Source organism: Phoca vitulina, unplaced genomic scaffold (genome assembly GCF_004348235.1).
Source record: "Phoca vitulina isolate PV1807 unplaced genomic scaffold, GSC_HSeal_1.0 scaffold4, whole genome shotgun sequence".
Classification (NCBI taxonomy): Eukaryota; Metazoa; Chordata; class Mammalia; order Carnivora; family Phocidae; genus Phoca; species Phoca vitulina.
The window spans coordinates 15,755,084-15,768,731 of NW_022589707.1; the positions used below are offsets into that span (position 1 = coordinate 15,755,084).

The 13,648-nt window shown below is 43.3% G+C and overlaps 1 protein-coding gene across 6 annotated transcripts in view; it reads right to left on the reverse strand.

Moving 5' to 3' along the window:
* Positions 1–13,648, reverse strand: part of NRF1 (nuclear respiratory factor 1) — a 140,677-nt gene that overhangs the window by 19,745 nt on the left and 107,284 nt on the right. The gene's annotated exons all lie outside the window — the stretch shown is intronic.

The following is a 13,648-nucleotide window of genomic DNA, read 5'->3' on the forward strand; positions in this document are numbered from 1 at the left end:
AGCCAAGTCTGGAGGCATTCAGCTTTTAATATGGAAAGCGCCTAAAAGCTACCTTGGAAGGACATGGCCGTGGCTCAGATGAATACTAAGAATAGAGACCAGTGTGTAGCGGCCTGTCATTTCATTGTAAAGGTTCTTCCCTTCTGTAGTCCTTAAGTCTTCAAGTAGCAGAGCCTAGATTAGCAATTTCTGGTGTACGAATGATGAATGCCTGTGGCCACCCTTGTTTATAAATGGTATAGGGGAAACAATACACCACCCCCTCTGGAGGAGCAGACTCTGCAAGGAGAAAGATGAATCTAAACATCACACTGACACTTTCAAGAGAGCCCTGGTCCTTCTGGAGGTATCCACAGGTCAGCATTTTTACGGGAGACAAACAAAGGCACCAAAGAACCCTGACAATTAGAAACCCCTCCAGCTGTGGGGGCTGTGTCTGATGAGTGACAGGAAAGACCTGGTCATTCTAGAGAACTGAATCTCAGTTTGGTTTCTCTAGCATGCCTGAGGGGCACACTATGCTTTATCAGTAACAAAGGCTTTCTAAGGCAGGGATTCCCAGGGAGTGGATCTCACACTGCTCCCTCCAAATGGAGGCTCACTGGACCAGATCCCAAGAATGTGTCCCAGAGGAGCTAAAAGCGAACCCTCTGAAGATTAATATCCTTCCCGTTCAGTCTGAGTGTTTAAAAATAATAACAACAACAATAACAACAGCAGCAGCAATAGTAGTTAAGAGTTACTGCATACAATGCTCCAGGCACTAAAGGGAATGGCACGAAATAGTCTCTGCTGGCCCCTAAGATTAGTGTGATCGACCTATCTCCCTGGATGGGCAAGAGTGGGGTGTCAGAAAAACTGCCATTTCCCTCTGACAGCTATTCTAGAAGGCATTTTGGATTTTAGGAGGTAACTGTGAATGGAGTCGGGAAGAAGGACAAGCTTCAGTGCAATAAAAGGGCTGGGCAGTAACACATCTGGGGCAGAAAACTGTAACTGTAAAGCCCTCTGGGTATTCTAGAATTGAGAGCCCTGGTATACACCTCTATGTTCCTATTTCAGAAGCAGCCATGTTTTCGTGGTGAAATCTGGAATTCATCCAATAGTAATGGCGTCTTTCAGCCTCGTGACCCACTGGGCTCTGGATATTTGATCCTTTTTGGGGTCACTATAAATCATTAAAGCGCCTCGCCTCAAGATGCCTGTAGCCAAGAGAAATCTGCATTTGTAAGGCATCTGGGTGGAAATGTGTAAGTGGCCTGGGTCATGCATACAGAGACTAGGAAGTGGGTCTAGGTGTCTCCACTGCCTCTTGTCTCAGGTTTTCCTGCTCCGGACTCTGCGGTACACAAAAATAGGCCAGTTCTTCTTGCAACCCTCCTGCCCAGCTGTTTACTGGTTGCGGATTACTGCAGTCACATGGTAGTGGGTTTTTTGTTTTTTTTTTAAAGCAAAGCCATGCTGTCTATGAGCTGAGAAGGTCACTGGGAGGCAAGGCTCATGAAGTATTAGTGTTGTCCTTCTCTGTGCAGAGGGGGCACAACTTGCCAGAAGAGCACAGTATTTTTGCTATAGCCTTTATTTTTATTTTTATTTTTTTAAAGATTTATTTATTTGAGAGAGAGAATGAGAGAGAGAGCACATGAGAGGGGGGAGGGTCAGAGGGAGAAGCAGACTCCCTGCTGAGCAGGGAGCCCGATGCGGGACTCGATCCCGGGACTCCAGGATCATGACCTGAGCTGAAGGCAGTCGCTCAACCAACTGAGCCACCCAGGCGTCCCTTGCTATAGCCTTTAGATCAATGCTATGCAATATAACTTTCTGCAATGATGAAAATGTTCTGTATCTGTGCAGTTCATGACAGTAGCTACTAGCTACATGTGGCTATTTACATTTAAAAATTTTTTTAAGATTTTATTTATTTATTTACTTGAGAGAGAGTGAGCACAAGGAGGGGGAGGGGCAGAGGAAGAAGCAGGCTCTCCGCTGAGCAAGGAGCCTGATGCGGAGCTCATCCCAGGACCCCGGGATCATGACCTGAGGAGAAGGCAGACGCTTAACCGACTGAGCCACCCAGGCACCCCATACCTACTTACATTTAAATCTGAATAAATGAGAATAAAAAATACAATATCTCAGGCCACACATGGCTGTTGAGTGCTTGAAATGAGGCTGTGACTGAAGAACTAAATTTTTTATTTTACTAATTAACTCACATTTAAATCCAACAGCCACAAATCGTAGCTACTGTATTAGAGAGCACACCTTTAGATCCTGCGTTTTGATGTCATTTATTTATTTGCCTCTGCTAAGATTTATCATGACACCGACTTCTAAGGTGAGTAAAATATGGCTATAACCACTCCTTAAAACAATGCTGCCAGTGACCCACACAAAGGAACAGCTGAATCAGATGAATAATAAAGACAATGGTTTTCACTTGTTTTATATCTCCTTGACTTCCTCGGTTGGGTGGGTTGGCAAGAAGGAGTGAAGAGGAAGGAAGGGGCCCACATCAGGCAGTAGAGAGTACTGGAGAACCGGGTTTGCTTTCCAGTTTCACCATTTAGTTGCTGAGTGACACTGGGCAAGTCCCAGCTTTAGCTGCCTCCACAAAATAGGGCTCATGGCTCCGTTCTACCCACCTTCCTGTTCTACAATGCAGAGGCAGCATTGTAGAACAGCACTGGCAAGGGGGTTATGGTGACGGTGGGGGCCGTAGTAGTAAAAACAGAAAAGGAAAGAAAGGAGGAAGACAAGAAAATGATGAAGGTCCTAAATAATGATGGTCAGTGCTTACAGTCAAAAAGCTAAAAGACAGCTAAAGTGAAAGTTATTTTCCTGGTATGACATCTACCAACATGTTTTCCAGAATGAAAACTATCATTTTAAGAAAAGAGTTAGTTGACTTAAATAGGGAAATGCTGTCTGCAAGGAAAGCGTGTTGTCCAGAGGGCATTTGAAGCTTCCGGGCCCGGGTGCTGACTGCAGGGCTGCCGCTCCCCAGTGCAGCGCCTGCTTCCCAGGGGCCCCAGCTGCAGGCCCTCACGTACTCACCCCTCCACCCTCTTCTTTCTCAGCCATCCTCATCTGATTCCTTCTAAGAAGTGATCTTTTCGGGGCACCTGGGTGGCTCAGTCGTTAAGCATCTGCCTTCGGCTTGGGTCACGATCCCAGGCTCCTGGGATCGAGCCCCGCATCGGGCTCCCTGCTCCGCGGGAAGCCTGCTTCTCCCTCTCCCACTCCCCCTGCTTGTGTTTCCTCTCTCGCTATATCTCGCTGTCAAATAAATAAAATTAAAAAAAAAAAAAAGAAGTGATCTTTTCAGGTCTGCGAGTATGCTCTACCTCCCCCTCCATTTAAAAAAGACCCATGATTCCAGGGGCACCCGGCTGGCTCAGTCAGCCGAGGATGTGACTCTTGATCTTGAGGTCGTGTGTCCCAGACCCACGCTGGGTGTAGAGATTGCTTAAAAATAAAATCTTAAAAAAATGAAAATAAAAAAGACCTACGATTCTAAAGGGAAAAGAGCTGTACGACAGATGAATCTTCATTTGCTTTTTGACAGAATAGGCAACACCTCGGCTTGGTCTGACTGACACGATCCTAGGAGCTGAGCTTCCCGTTAGGTCTCCCTGTCAGTGGAAAAGAGGGTCATTTACTCGAAGGGAGGGTAGCCTACGGGTCCACAGAGTGCTGCTCTTTGGGGACTTTCAGGCTGGGAGGCTTCCGGCCTAGGACTCCTAGCTCACATAAAACTGTTTGCTCAGGGGCTGCCTGCTTAAGTCCAGGGAGTACTGAACTCGCCGTCTTTGGATTAAAGGGACAAATGATATAATTGCAAAGAACAGCTCGTGTCGCACTTTATGGTGACTGAAAATGTACCTTTACAATAAAACTTAATTTAATACATTTGTTTAAACTTTAATTAAAATAGTGAGGGAAAAAGTGATTTAGTGCATACTAGAAGAGCATACCAGCACTTTATTTTTTAAAGATTTTATTTGAGAGAGAGAGAGCAGGAGCAGGGGAGGGGCAGAGGGAGACACAGACTCCCCACTAAGCAGGGAACCCGACACCGGGCTCGATTCCAGGACCCCGAGATCACGACCTGAGCCGAAGGCAGCCGCTTAACCGACTGAGCCCCCCAGGCGCCCCTACCAGCACCTTTTTGGAGGAGCAGCACTGACATGTTTCCTAAATTAAATTAATACTGACATCTCCCCTGACTCTTTTGGGAACACGTCCATATACTAATGTGTCCAGAGAATGAGGAGCATAGAAAAAGGGAGAACGAGAGATGTATTTTATAGTTTATCATGATGAGCACTGGCACTTTATCTCTTATTTTTAAAGAAGAGCTGGATCAGAAGGATCTCTAGTGAGTAATAATGGATGATGGTGGTGGTGAGAATAAGGACAAAAGTGAAAGAAGTGCCCCTTTGTGATGGAGATTGAAATCCAATGCAGCTGTAGATCTGAAGATTACGCCTTTAGGAGTAACCGAGAGCCCTATCAGCTACGGCAAACTAGGCGCTGGGAGCCAGCAGCCTTCGCCCCAGGACAGTGATATAACCGAATCCAGGAGCCCTTAACCAGTCCCCTTCAATCGAAGTTCCTTCAATTTCCTTCCCTCAAGGCTATACAGAAAGAGCTTCTGATGTCCCATTTTTGCAGCGTTTACTTCTGGAGCATAAATCCTTCAACTGCATAAGGTAAGCATATGGATCAGTCCTGAAGTCAGGGAAGCACAAGAGTACTCTGCAAGAGTACTCATGCAACTGAACATATTCTGGGGAATGATGAAATTCGGGGAGATGAAATTGATGTGGACAGCTAATAACTGTTTTATGTTTACAGTGCATCCATGTGCCAAGCACTATGCTAAGCACTCTACAGGAATCACTCTGTTTAATGCTCCCATCAACCTCATGAGCATGGAACAACCATTAGCCTAATTTTATAGTTAAGGCTTAGAGAGGTTAATTCGCTTGCTCAAGATCACAGAGCTTGGTAATGCAGCTTTTAGAGTAAGCAGCTAGGCCAGCAGACCCTCCCATCTCCCTTGCCCCTCTTACTCTCAGCACTAGACCAGATATCCACAAAGTTAAATGACCCCAACCACCACTTCTATAGCAGAGGCTCTTAATCCTTTGGTGGGTGGAGGGGCAAGGTGTGAGAGGTGGGGGGAGGGGTTCTCTAATCTATTTGCACATCTGATCAAAGCTATGGATCCCAGATAAGTACAAAAAATTTATACAGAATTTCTCAGGGTCCAAGCCCCCAGGTTAAGGGTGCCCTAATGTCCTTATAATACATACAAAGTAGGTTTCCACAGAGAATTAAAGCACACACATGCTGCCTCCTTCAGATCCAGCAGCGCTTACCTCTTTATAATCAGTACAGAACAGACCCTTCTGCCGTCCTTTCTCACTTGGGAGGCCTTGCGGAATAGGAATGTGTGTTCCAATCTCTCATGCAAAAACCCCACCCAAGAATCCTGCTCTCTTATCTGAACTTCATGTTTCTGTCCTCATCTATCCACTCTTTTATCCCTCTTGCTAAAAAGATCAAATTAAAAAAAAAACGTATTCCAGTGAGCATAACTGAGATTAAACTGGAGAAACATACATATTTTTAAAAGTTTTTCTTTCTTTTTAAGATTTTATTTATTTATTTGAGAGAGAGAGAGAGAGACAGATGGCGAGAGAGAGCACAAGTGGGGAGGAAAGGGAGAAGCAGGCTTCTAGCTAAGCAGGGAGCCCGATGTGGGACTCGATCCCAGGACCCTGGGATCATGACCTGAGCTGAAGGCAGATGCGTAACCGACTGAGCCCCCCAGGCACACCTTAAAAGTTTTTAGTAGGGTCAAAAAAAAGTAGCCAGGTGGAAAGGTGAAGACAGGTTCAGTGTGAAGAAAAGAAGACAGAATTTTTTTTTTCTAAAGGAATTAAAAATTGATTTCACTTGATTTGGCAGTTGAAATGGGTAGTAAAATGCACACTGGTTTTACAGTGCAGGAAGACTGAGTGGGGTCTTTTATCTTTTAGTTGGAGGAAATTTATGTTGATGAGTCTTAAGGGGGACCCTCAGGCAGCAGGGCTGTTGCCAGCGCCAGGTCAGAACAAAGAGGGACATAGTGCACGGCAGAGAAATGAGAAGGCCTGCTCTTTCTGTAAGTATAATGTTTATACCTTGTAATCAGCTTTAATTTTTAAACAAACCCAGCCCTCTAGTCCACGTGTGTCCATTCAGGGCTGGCCCCAGGTCTCAGCCAGCACAGCACAGGTAGTGGATGGTCTCTGGCTGTCCGAACGGTAGAGAAAGATACATTTTCCAAACTCTCTGGCATGACCCAATCAAGGGCTGGAGGCAAAGCCAAAGGGAAGGCACAGTGAGGAGCAGGGGAAACAAATTAGCCACCAACTAGCTCCAGGCAGAAATGTACATTCCCCAGAGCCCTTTCTACCACCTCCGTCCCTACCTTCGTAGCGGCAGGTGGGAATGCTGAAAGAGCTCTGGCATCAACTGAATGGTGGCAGGAGGGCTTGGACAGAAGCTTCCAGGGGGTGAGGAAACAACTCATAAGCTGGGTTCACTTCCTTGGGAACATCATCTACTCCCCGCCCCCAAACAATGTCCCTCGTTCTAAACAACACCCACCCACCCCCAATCAAATGAAAATAAGAAGACATGTTCACTAATTGCAAAGTGATCTGCTCACTAAAAATACTAGTGTGATAGCTGACCACTGAATGCTTCTACAGTTTCTGCCACTGGAGAACCACAGGCCTACGGGCTCTCCTCGGCTAGCAAAGTGAGTGCGCGTGCACTCACGCAGGCAGAGGGCAGGGCTGCTGGGTGGGGGGCACTTGGCATCAGAAATCACCACAGGCTCCCTACGGCCATCGGGGACAGCTGGGGCAGATGGGCACTGCGGCTAAGCTAGACAAAGGCAAGTGGCTTCTAGCAGGGATGGGGAGAAACGCCTGACATTCCCGAACTTATCTGTTCCACGCTGGGAGACAGTCATCACTCTGTATTTGTGGGGTCACGTTGAAGGGAGGCAGCATAGCTGAGTGGCGTGGAGGCAAACTGCCTGAATCCAAATTCCACTTCCGCCACACTCTGTGCGAACCTGGCCAAGTTACTGAAACTTTCTGGGTCTCACTTTCCCCATACGTTAAATGGGCATAATAGTGTTTACCTCATAGGATTATTCTGAGTTATTTAAATAAGTTCATGCACGTACAACACTTAGAGGGCTTGCACACAGCAAGCATTATATAAATGTTTATTAAATAAATAAAATTGATAAGACAATGGAATTGAGAGACAGAGTGCAAGGTCAATAGTGGGAAAGAATGCAGATTCCTAGCTTGGAGTACTCCGTCAGGGGAGTGTGCCCCACCCTCATTTTAGTACAAAAAATGAAATTGAAGAAGTTGGGGGGAAAAAGGGAAATTAAAATTTCAAAGTGTAAGAACTGAGCCTCCACAGAATTCTGCATAAACAGAATGGACAGCCACGATTTCTTAATCTAGAAAGACGCACCTGGTTTGGTCTAACTACAGGGACAGTGTCCCCTCCAGCAACAATTAGTGTCTCATTCAGCTCACTGGGGTAGTATTAAGAGCACTTGCTTCCCACTCCTGGTCCATCTCTGTGATAATGAGTACTCCCCACTTCCCCTGCCCTAGGGAAAGATGGGGCAGAAGGAGAGGAGAACACTTAAATTAGTTAAATTAAAATAAGACTTTAACACTATGTTAATTACACTGGAAGTAAAATTAAGAATAAAAAAAGGCTTAATTCTTCTGGATGAACTTTATTTATTTATTTACTTTTTTTTTTTTCTGGATTAACTTTAAAATTTCTGTAAAGGTCACTCCCCCCACAAACCTTTTTGGAATTTTGATTGAATTTTTTCCAAATTTGGAGATAGGCCTTTCACTAACTGCTAATAATAACATCACAATAATAAAATATTACAGTATAAAGAAAAAACAAATAGATGAACGAAAATAGAAGATCCACACAAAAGACCCTACACAGTCTATTTAAGAATTCTGCATAAAAATACTAAAAACATTTTTCACAGAACTAGAACAAATAATCCTAAAATTTGTATTGGAACCACAAAAGACCCCAAATAGCCAAAACAATCTTGAAAGAGAAAAACAAAGCTGGAGGTATCCCAATTCCAGATTTCAAGTTATACTACAAAGCTATAGTAATCAAAACAATATGGTACTGGCACAAAAATAGACACAAAGATCAGTGGAACAGGATAGAAAGCCCAGAAACAAACCCATGATTATATAGTCAATTAATTTTCAACAAGAGCAAGACTATACAATGGTCAAGACACAGTGTCTTCAACAAATGGTGTTGGGAAAACTCTACAGCTACACGCCGAAAAAAAAAAAAGAAAAAGAAATAGGACCACTTTCTTACACCAAACACAAAAATAAACTCAAAATGAATTAAAGACCTACATGTGAGACCTGAAACCATAAAAATCCTAGAAGAGAGCACAGGCAGTAATTTCCCTGGCATCAGCCGTAGCAACATTTTTTCAGATATGTCTCCTGAGACAAGGGAAACAAAAGCAAAAATAAACTATTGGGACTACATCAAAATAAAAAGCTTCTGCACAGGGAAGGAAGCAATCAACAAAACTAAAAGACAACCTACTGAATGGGAGAAAATATTTGCAAATGACATATCTGATAAAGGGTTAGTATCCAAAATATATAAAAAACTTATAAAACTGAACACCCTAAAAACAAATAATCCAGTTAAAAAATGGTCGGAAGACCCGAACCGACATTTCTCCGAAGATATCCAGATGGCTAACAGACATAGGAAAAGATGCTCAACATCACTCACCACCAGGGAAATGCAAATCAAAACTACAATGAGATATCACCTTACACTGGTCAGAATGGCTAAAATAGAAAACAATAAACAACAAATGTTGGCGAGGACATGGAGAAAAAGGAACCCTCTTACACTGTTTGTGGGAATGCAAACTGGTGCAGCCACTGTGGAAAACAGTATGGAGATTCCTCAAAAAGTTAAAAATAGGACTACCCCATGATCCAGTAATTGCACTACTGGTTATCTACCCAAAAAATACAAAAATACTAATTCAAAGGGATACATGCACCCTGATGTTTATAGCAGCATTATTTACAATAGCCAAATTATGGGAACAGCCCAAGTATCCATCCATAGATGAATGGATAATACACAATGGAGTATTATTCAGCCATAGAAAAGAATGAAATCTTGCCATTTGCAACAACATGGATAGAGCTGGAGAGTATAATGCTAAGTGAAATAAGTCAGAAAGACAAATAATACCATGATTTCACTCATATGTAAATTTAAGAAACAAAAGAAATGAATAAAGGGAAATACAGGCAAGATGCCTGGCTGGCTCAGTTGGTAGAGTTTGTGACTCCTGATCTCAGGGTTGTGAGTTTGAGCCCCATGTTAGGTGTGGAGCATAAAGAAAAAACTAATAAAATAAAAAAATAAAGCGGGAGTAGGGGGAAAGGAGAGATAAATCAAGAAACAGACTCTTAACTATGAAGAGCAAACTGATGTTTACCAGAGGTGGGGTGGGTGGGGGGATGGTGAAATAGGTGAAGGGGATTAAGAGTACACTTATCATGATGGGCACTGAGTAATGTACAGAATTGTTGAATCACTGTATTGTACACCTGAGACTAATAGAACACTATGTTAACTATACTGGAATTAAAATAAAAAACTAAAAAATGAAAGAATTCTGCATATGATTAAAATGACATTTCAAATCAGTTTAGAAAGGATGGATTTCAAACTTTTTATGGAATAAATGGTACTAGAACAGATTATGTAGGGAAAAAAAAATCAATTCAGATTCCTACCTAATGTCATATTCCAAAATAAATTCCAGATATTTTACAGTATTTATTTATTTATTTATTAAAGATTTTATTTATTTATTTGAGAGAGAGAATGAGATAGAGCATGAGAGGGTCAGAGGGAGAAGCAGACTCCCTGCGGAGCAGGGAGCCCGATGTGGGACTCGATCCTGGGACTCCAGGATCATGACCTGAGCCGAAGGGAGTCGCTTAACCAACTGAGCCACCCAGGCGCCCTACAGTATTTATTTTTTTTAACTTTTTTTAAAGATTTTTTTATTTGTCAGAGAGGGAGAGAAAGAGCATAAGCAGGGAGAGTGGCAGGCAGAGGGAGAAGCAGGCTCCCCGGTGAGCAAGGAGCCCGATGCAGGACTTAATCCCAGGACCCCGGGGTCATGACCTGAGCTGAAGGCAGACGCTTAACTGATTGAGCCACCAGGCGTCCCTATTTTACAGTATTTATTTATTTATTTATTTAAGATTTTATTTATTTGACAGAGAGAGACAGCGAGAGAGGGAACACAAGCAGGGGGAGTGGGAGAGGGAGAAGCAGGCTTCCCGCAGAGCAGGGAGCCCGATGTGGGACTCGATCCCAGGACCCTGGGATCATGACCTGAGCCGAAGGCAGACGCTTAACGAATGAGCCACCCAGGCGCCCCTATTTTACAGTATTTAAAATAAAAAATGGGACCACAGAAGAATTGTTATATATTTATCTGATTTGGGGCCTATGTAAATGTAAAGGCAAAAGACAAATAATTATGGAAATAAAAATAAACTGAAAAAAAAACCCCTATTTGCAACATATACAATTAAAGGGGTTATATCTTTAAAATAGGATACTTTCTTCGCAGCTCTGGTAAGAGGCTTAATGGGACAACAGTTGAAGCACATGATTCCCATTATCTTTATTGATTAACTATGAACTATCTGTTTAGTCCCTCCCCACCCCCCATCTAGCTTTTAGGAATAAAAGACAGCTGCATGAATATGCAATAAGATCTCAGACATAACAGCACCTTGGAAGAGGTGGCCGAGGGTCAATATAGTTCCTACTTTTAAGTATTTTTGCTGAATTAGGAAGGAAGAAAAAAGATGTGTAGATCTGGTTGCCCGACGATGGCTAACCATGGGTGGCAAGGTCAGGTGAGAGGTGACTGTGGGTCACAGAGCCCCTCAACCCTTGTGTGGGCCTGCCTCACTGACTACACAACATTTTATATTAAGGTGTTGGGGGGTGGGGAGGCAAGGAACGACTGTGAGAAAAAGAAAAGAAAAGAAAGGAACAGACAAGAAAAGATGTAAAGGAAGGCACTCATGGAGAGGCCTTCCCTAGTCTTAGGCAATTCTATCTGCACTTCAATAAAAAAGGCACCTGTGAAAACTTTCAATTGAACCAAACCATGAAATTCCATCCTAAGAGACCAAAGACCTATTTAGTGCTATCAAAAAAGAGAGAGCATACATGAAATAAAGTAATACCAGTGCTTGAGGAGTCCCCTTAGTGTTGGGGTGAGGCAGAGTCCAGACAAAAGGAGACATCTTCCGGGTGCAACGTCTCTGTCCAATCTGCCTTGGTGACCCAGAAATTAAACTTCTGGCGTGTATGCATGGGTTGTTATCTTTCACTTGAAAACCACTGTCCTACAGGACACTGCTTCATATCCTTGCTGCCCAGACATCTCTCACCCATTACCGTACTCTATCAAGCAACACACACAAAGGTTCTCCATCCCAGAAGACGCAGAAACTCCCTCTGCTTCAGGCCTAAACAATATCCAGACTGCTCTTAGAAGAGCTGTCTGCTAGCAGGATTTTTATTTAAACCATACTCTGGAATCTGGGGTGCATTTCTTTTTCCCCAGTAGTGGCATTTCCAAATAGCACCTTGTTCCTCTACCATCTGGTTCTTCCTGATAATACTCTTCCTGATAATCAACTTGGTCTACTGGCAGACACCATAAGGTTATCATCACAGAAGTGACAAACTTTGGCAACAGGACACAATCTGAAAGAATGATGAAAAGAGAATTCCCCGAAAGTCTATCCAGATACCAAATCAGCTATTTACATGGGAGAGATCTGGTTCCAGCCTCACAGTAAACTCTATAGCACTCTGGGTAAAATGTCAGAAGACAGAAGGAGCATCAGAATTATTTGGATCATATCCAGTATTAGATTCACTCTCTGGATTCCCAAGGGAGAGATGAAATGATTGGCCTTCCCCTGAAATGGCTGGTGTAAGGCGCAACTCAACGGCCTGGTGTGAATCAGAAACGCTGCGCTGAGAAAGTGCTAACTCCAACTCCCATGTCTTAGTTCGGCACATGTTGGCAGTCACACACTGGGGACGGCCTTCTTTGGGAACCACTGGCTTTTAGGATGTAGACCAGAATTTTCCCTTACTGCCAACACAATCAACTACATGAAATCAACACAACTGATTCACACACCCCAAGGCTACTGAAAAGAGGCAGTTTCCAGGAATCAATAGTAGTGGGTGTGGTTCAGCTTTACTGTATGGCTGAATGGGTCCACTTGGCCAGAGATCCCCAGGGTCCTTATACTTACCTATAAATTCATGTGAGAAGGTGAGGCTGAGGAGGAGCCAGAACTCTAAAGCTGTCTATTCTCCTAGCCCCAACAGATCAAGACCATTAGAAGGGATAACAGTCTCCTAGTCTCCTATTAAACCCAGGCAGAGGAGTATCTGGAGCATTCCACAGGGAGTAACAGCAATCTGCACTTCAGAAGAATGTCGCAGAGCCAGATATCCTATCTGTTCAAGGTAGATTAGGACTCAGAAGAGGAAGAGCATAAAGTAAGAAAGTAGGGGTAGGATTCTGGCTAAAGGGGGAGGTTTTCCTTAAATCTACCTATGATCCATTTCATCCCGAACACACATGGCTTTAACCTGCAGTGTTCTGGCTAAGATCAAGTCTATCTCTGTTAGGGTTAGTTCATGGAAGCCCCTAACCCTACAGAAAAAGCAGGCTGTGGTTGTAGTATTTGATTTTGTTGTTTGTTTTTTAAGAAAATGATTCTCAGGGGCTCTTTATATTGCCTGTGTTATTCGCTGGGTGACAGACACAAGTACTTTCCTCTTCTCACTTCCAAAGGAGGACACAGCTTTGGGTCTTTCTTCAAAGACTTTTCTAGGTACCTTTGTTCACTTATAACAACGGATCTATCCTTTAAAAAGTGTCAGGAACTTCTCTCTCAGACACTGATGTCATTAAGGAACTTTCTGTCTAAATAAGACTATGTTATTATTTATCCTCTTTTCAAGACTAAAAAGAAATCTCCAAAAACCATGGAGTACTTAACTTGTCCTACTTAACCTAATTATATATATATATATATATATATATATATATATATATATATATATATATTTTAAGTTTAATAAACAATCACAGAGTGTCACAGAACGGGGCTGGTCCTTCTCTTTGACCCAGACTTTTGAGGCACTTCCCTGGGCAGCCCAAGTCTTGGTAACTGACTTCCAGAGCCTGCTGAAGTGGATCCAAAGAGCTGGGCTGGAGTTGTAAATTTTTGCCACCATATTTCTATGAACTTTATCCCTTTTGTTTATTCAGGAAATCACCAATATCCAGGAAGTCAAAGAGATGGGAAAGAAGGGCAGGGTGGTGGCATGTTATTGGCTAAATCCAGAGGTCCCTGGTGAGGCCACATTTAACAGAAGGCAGACTCACAGCACCAACCAGAAA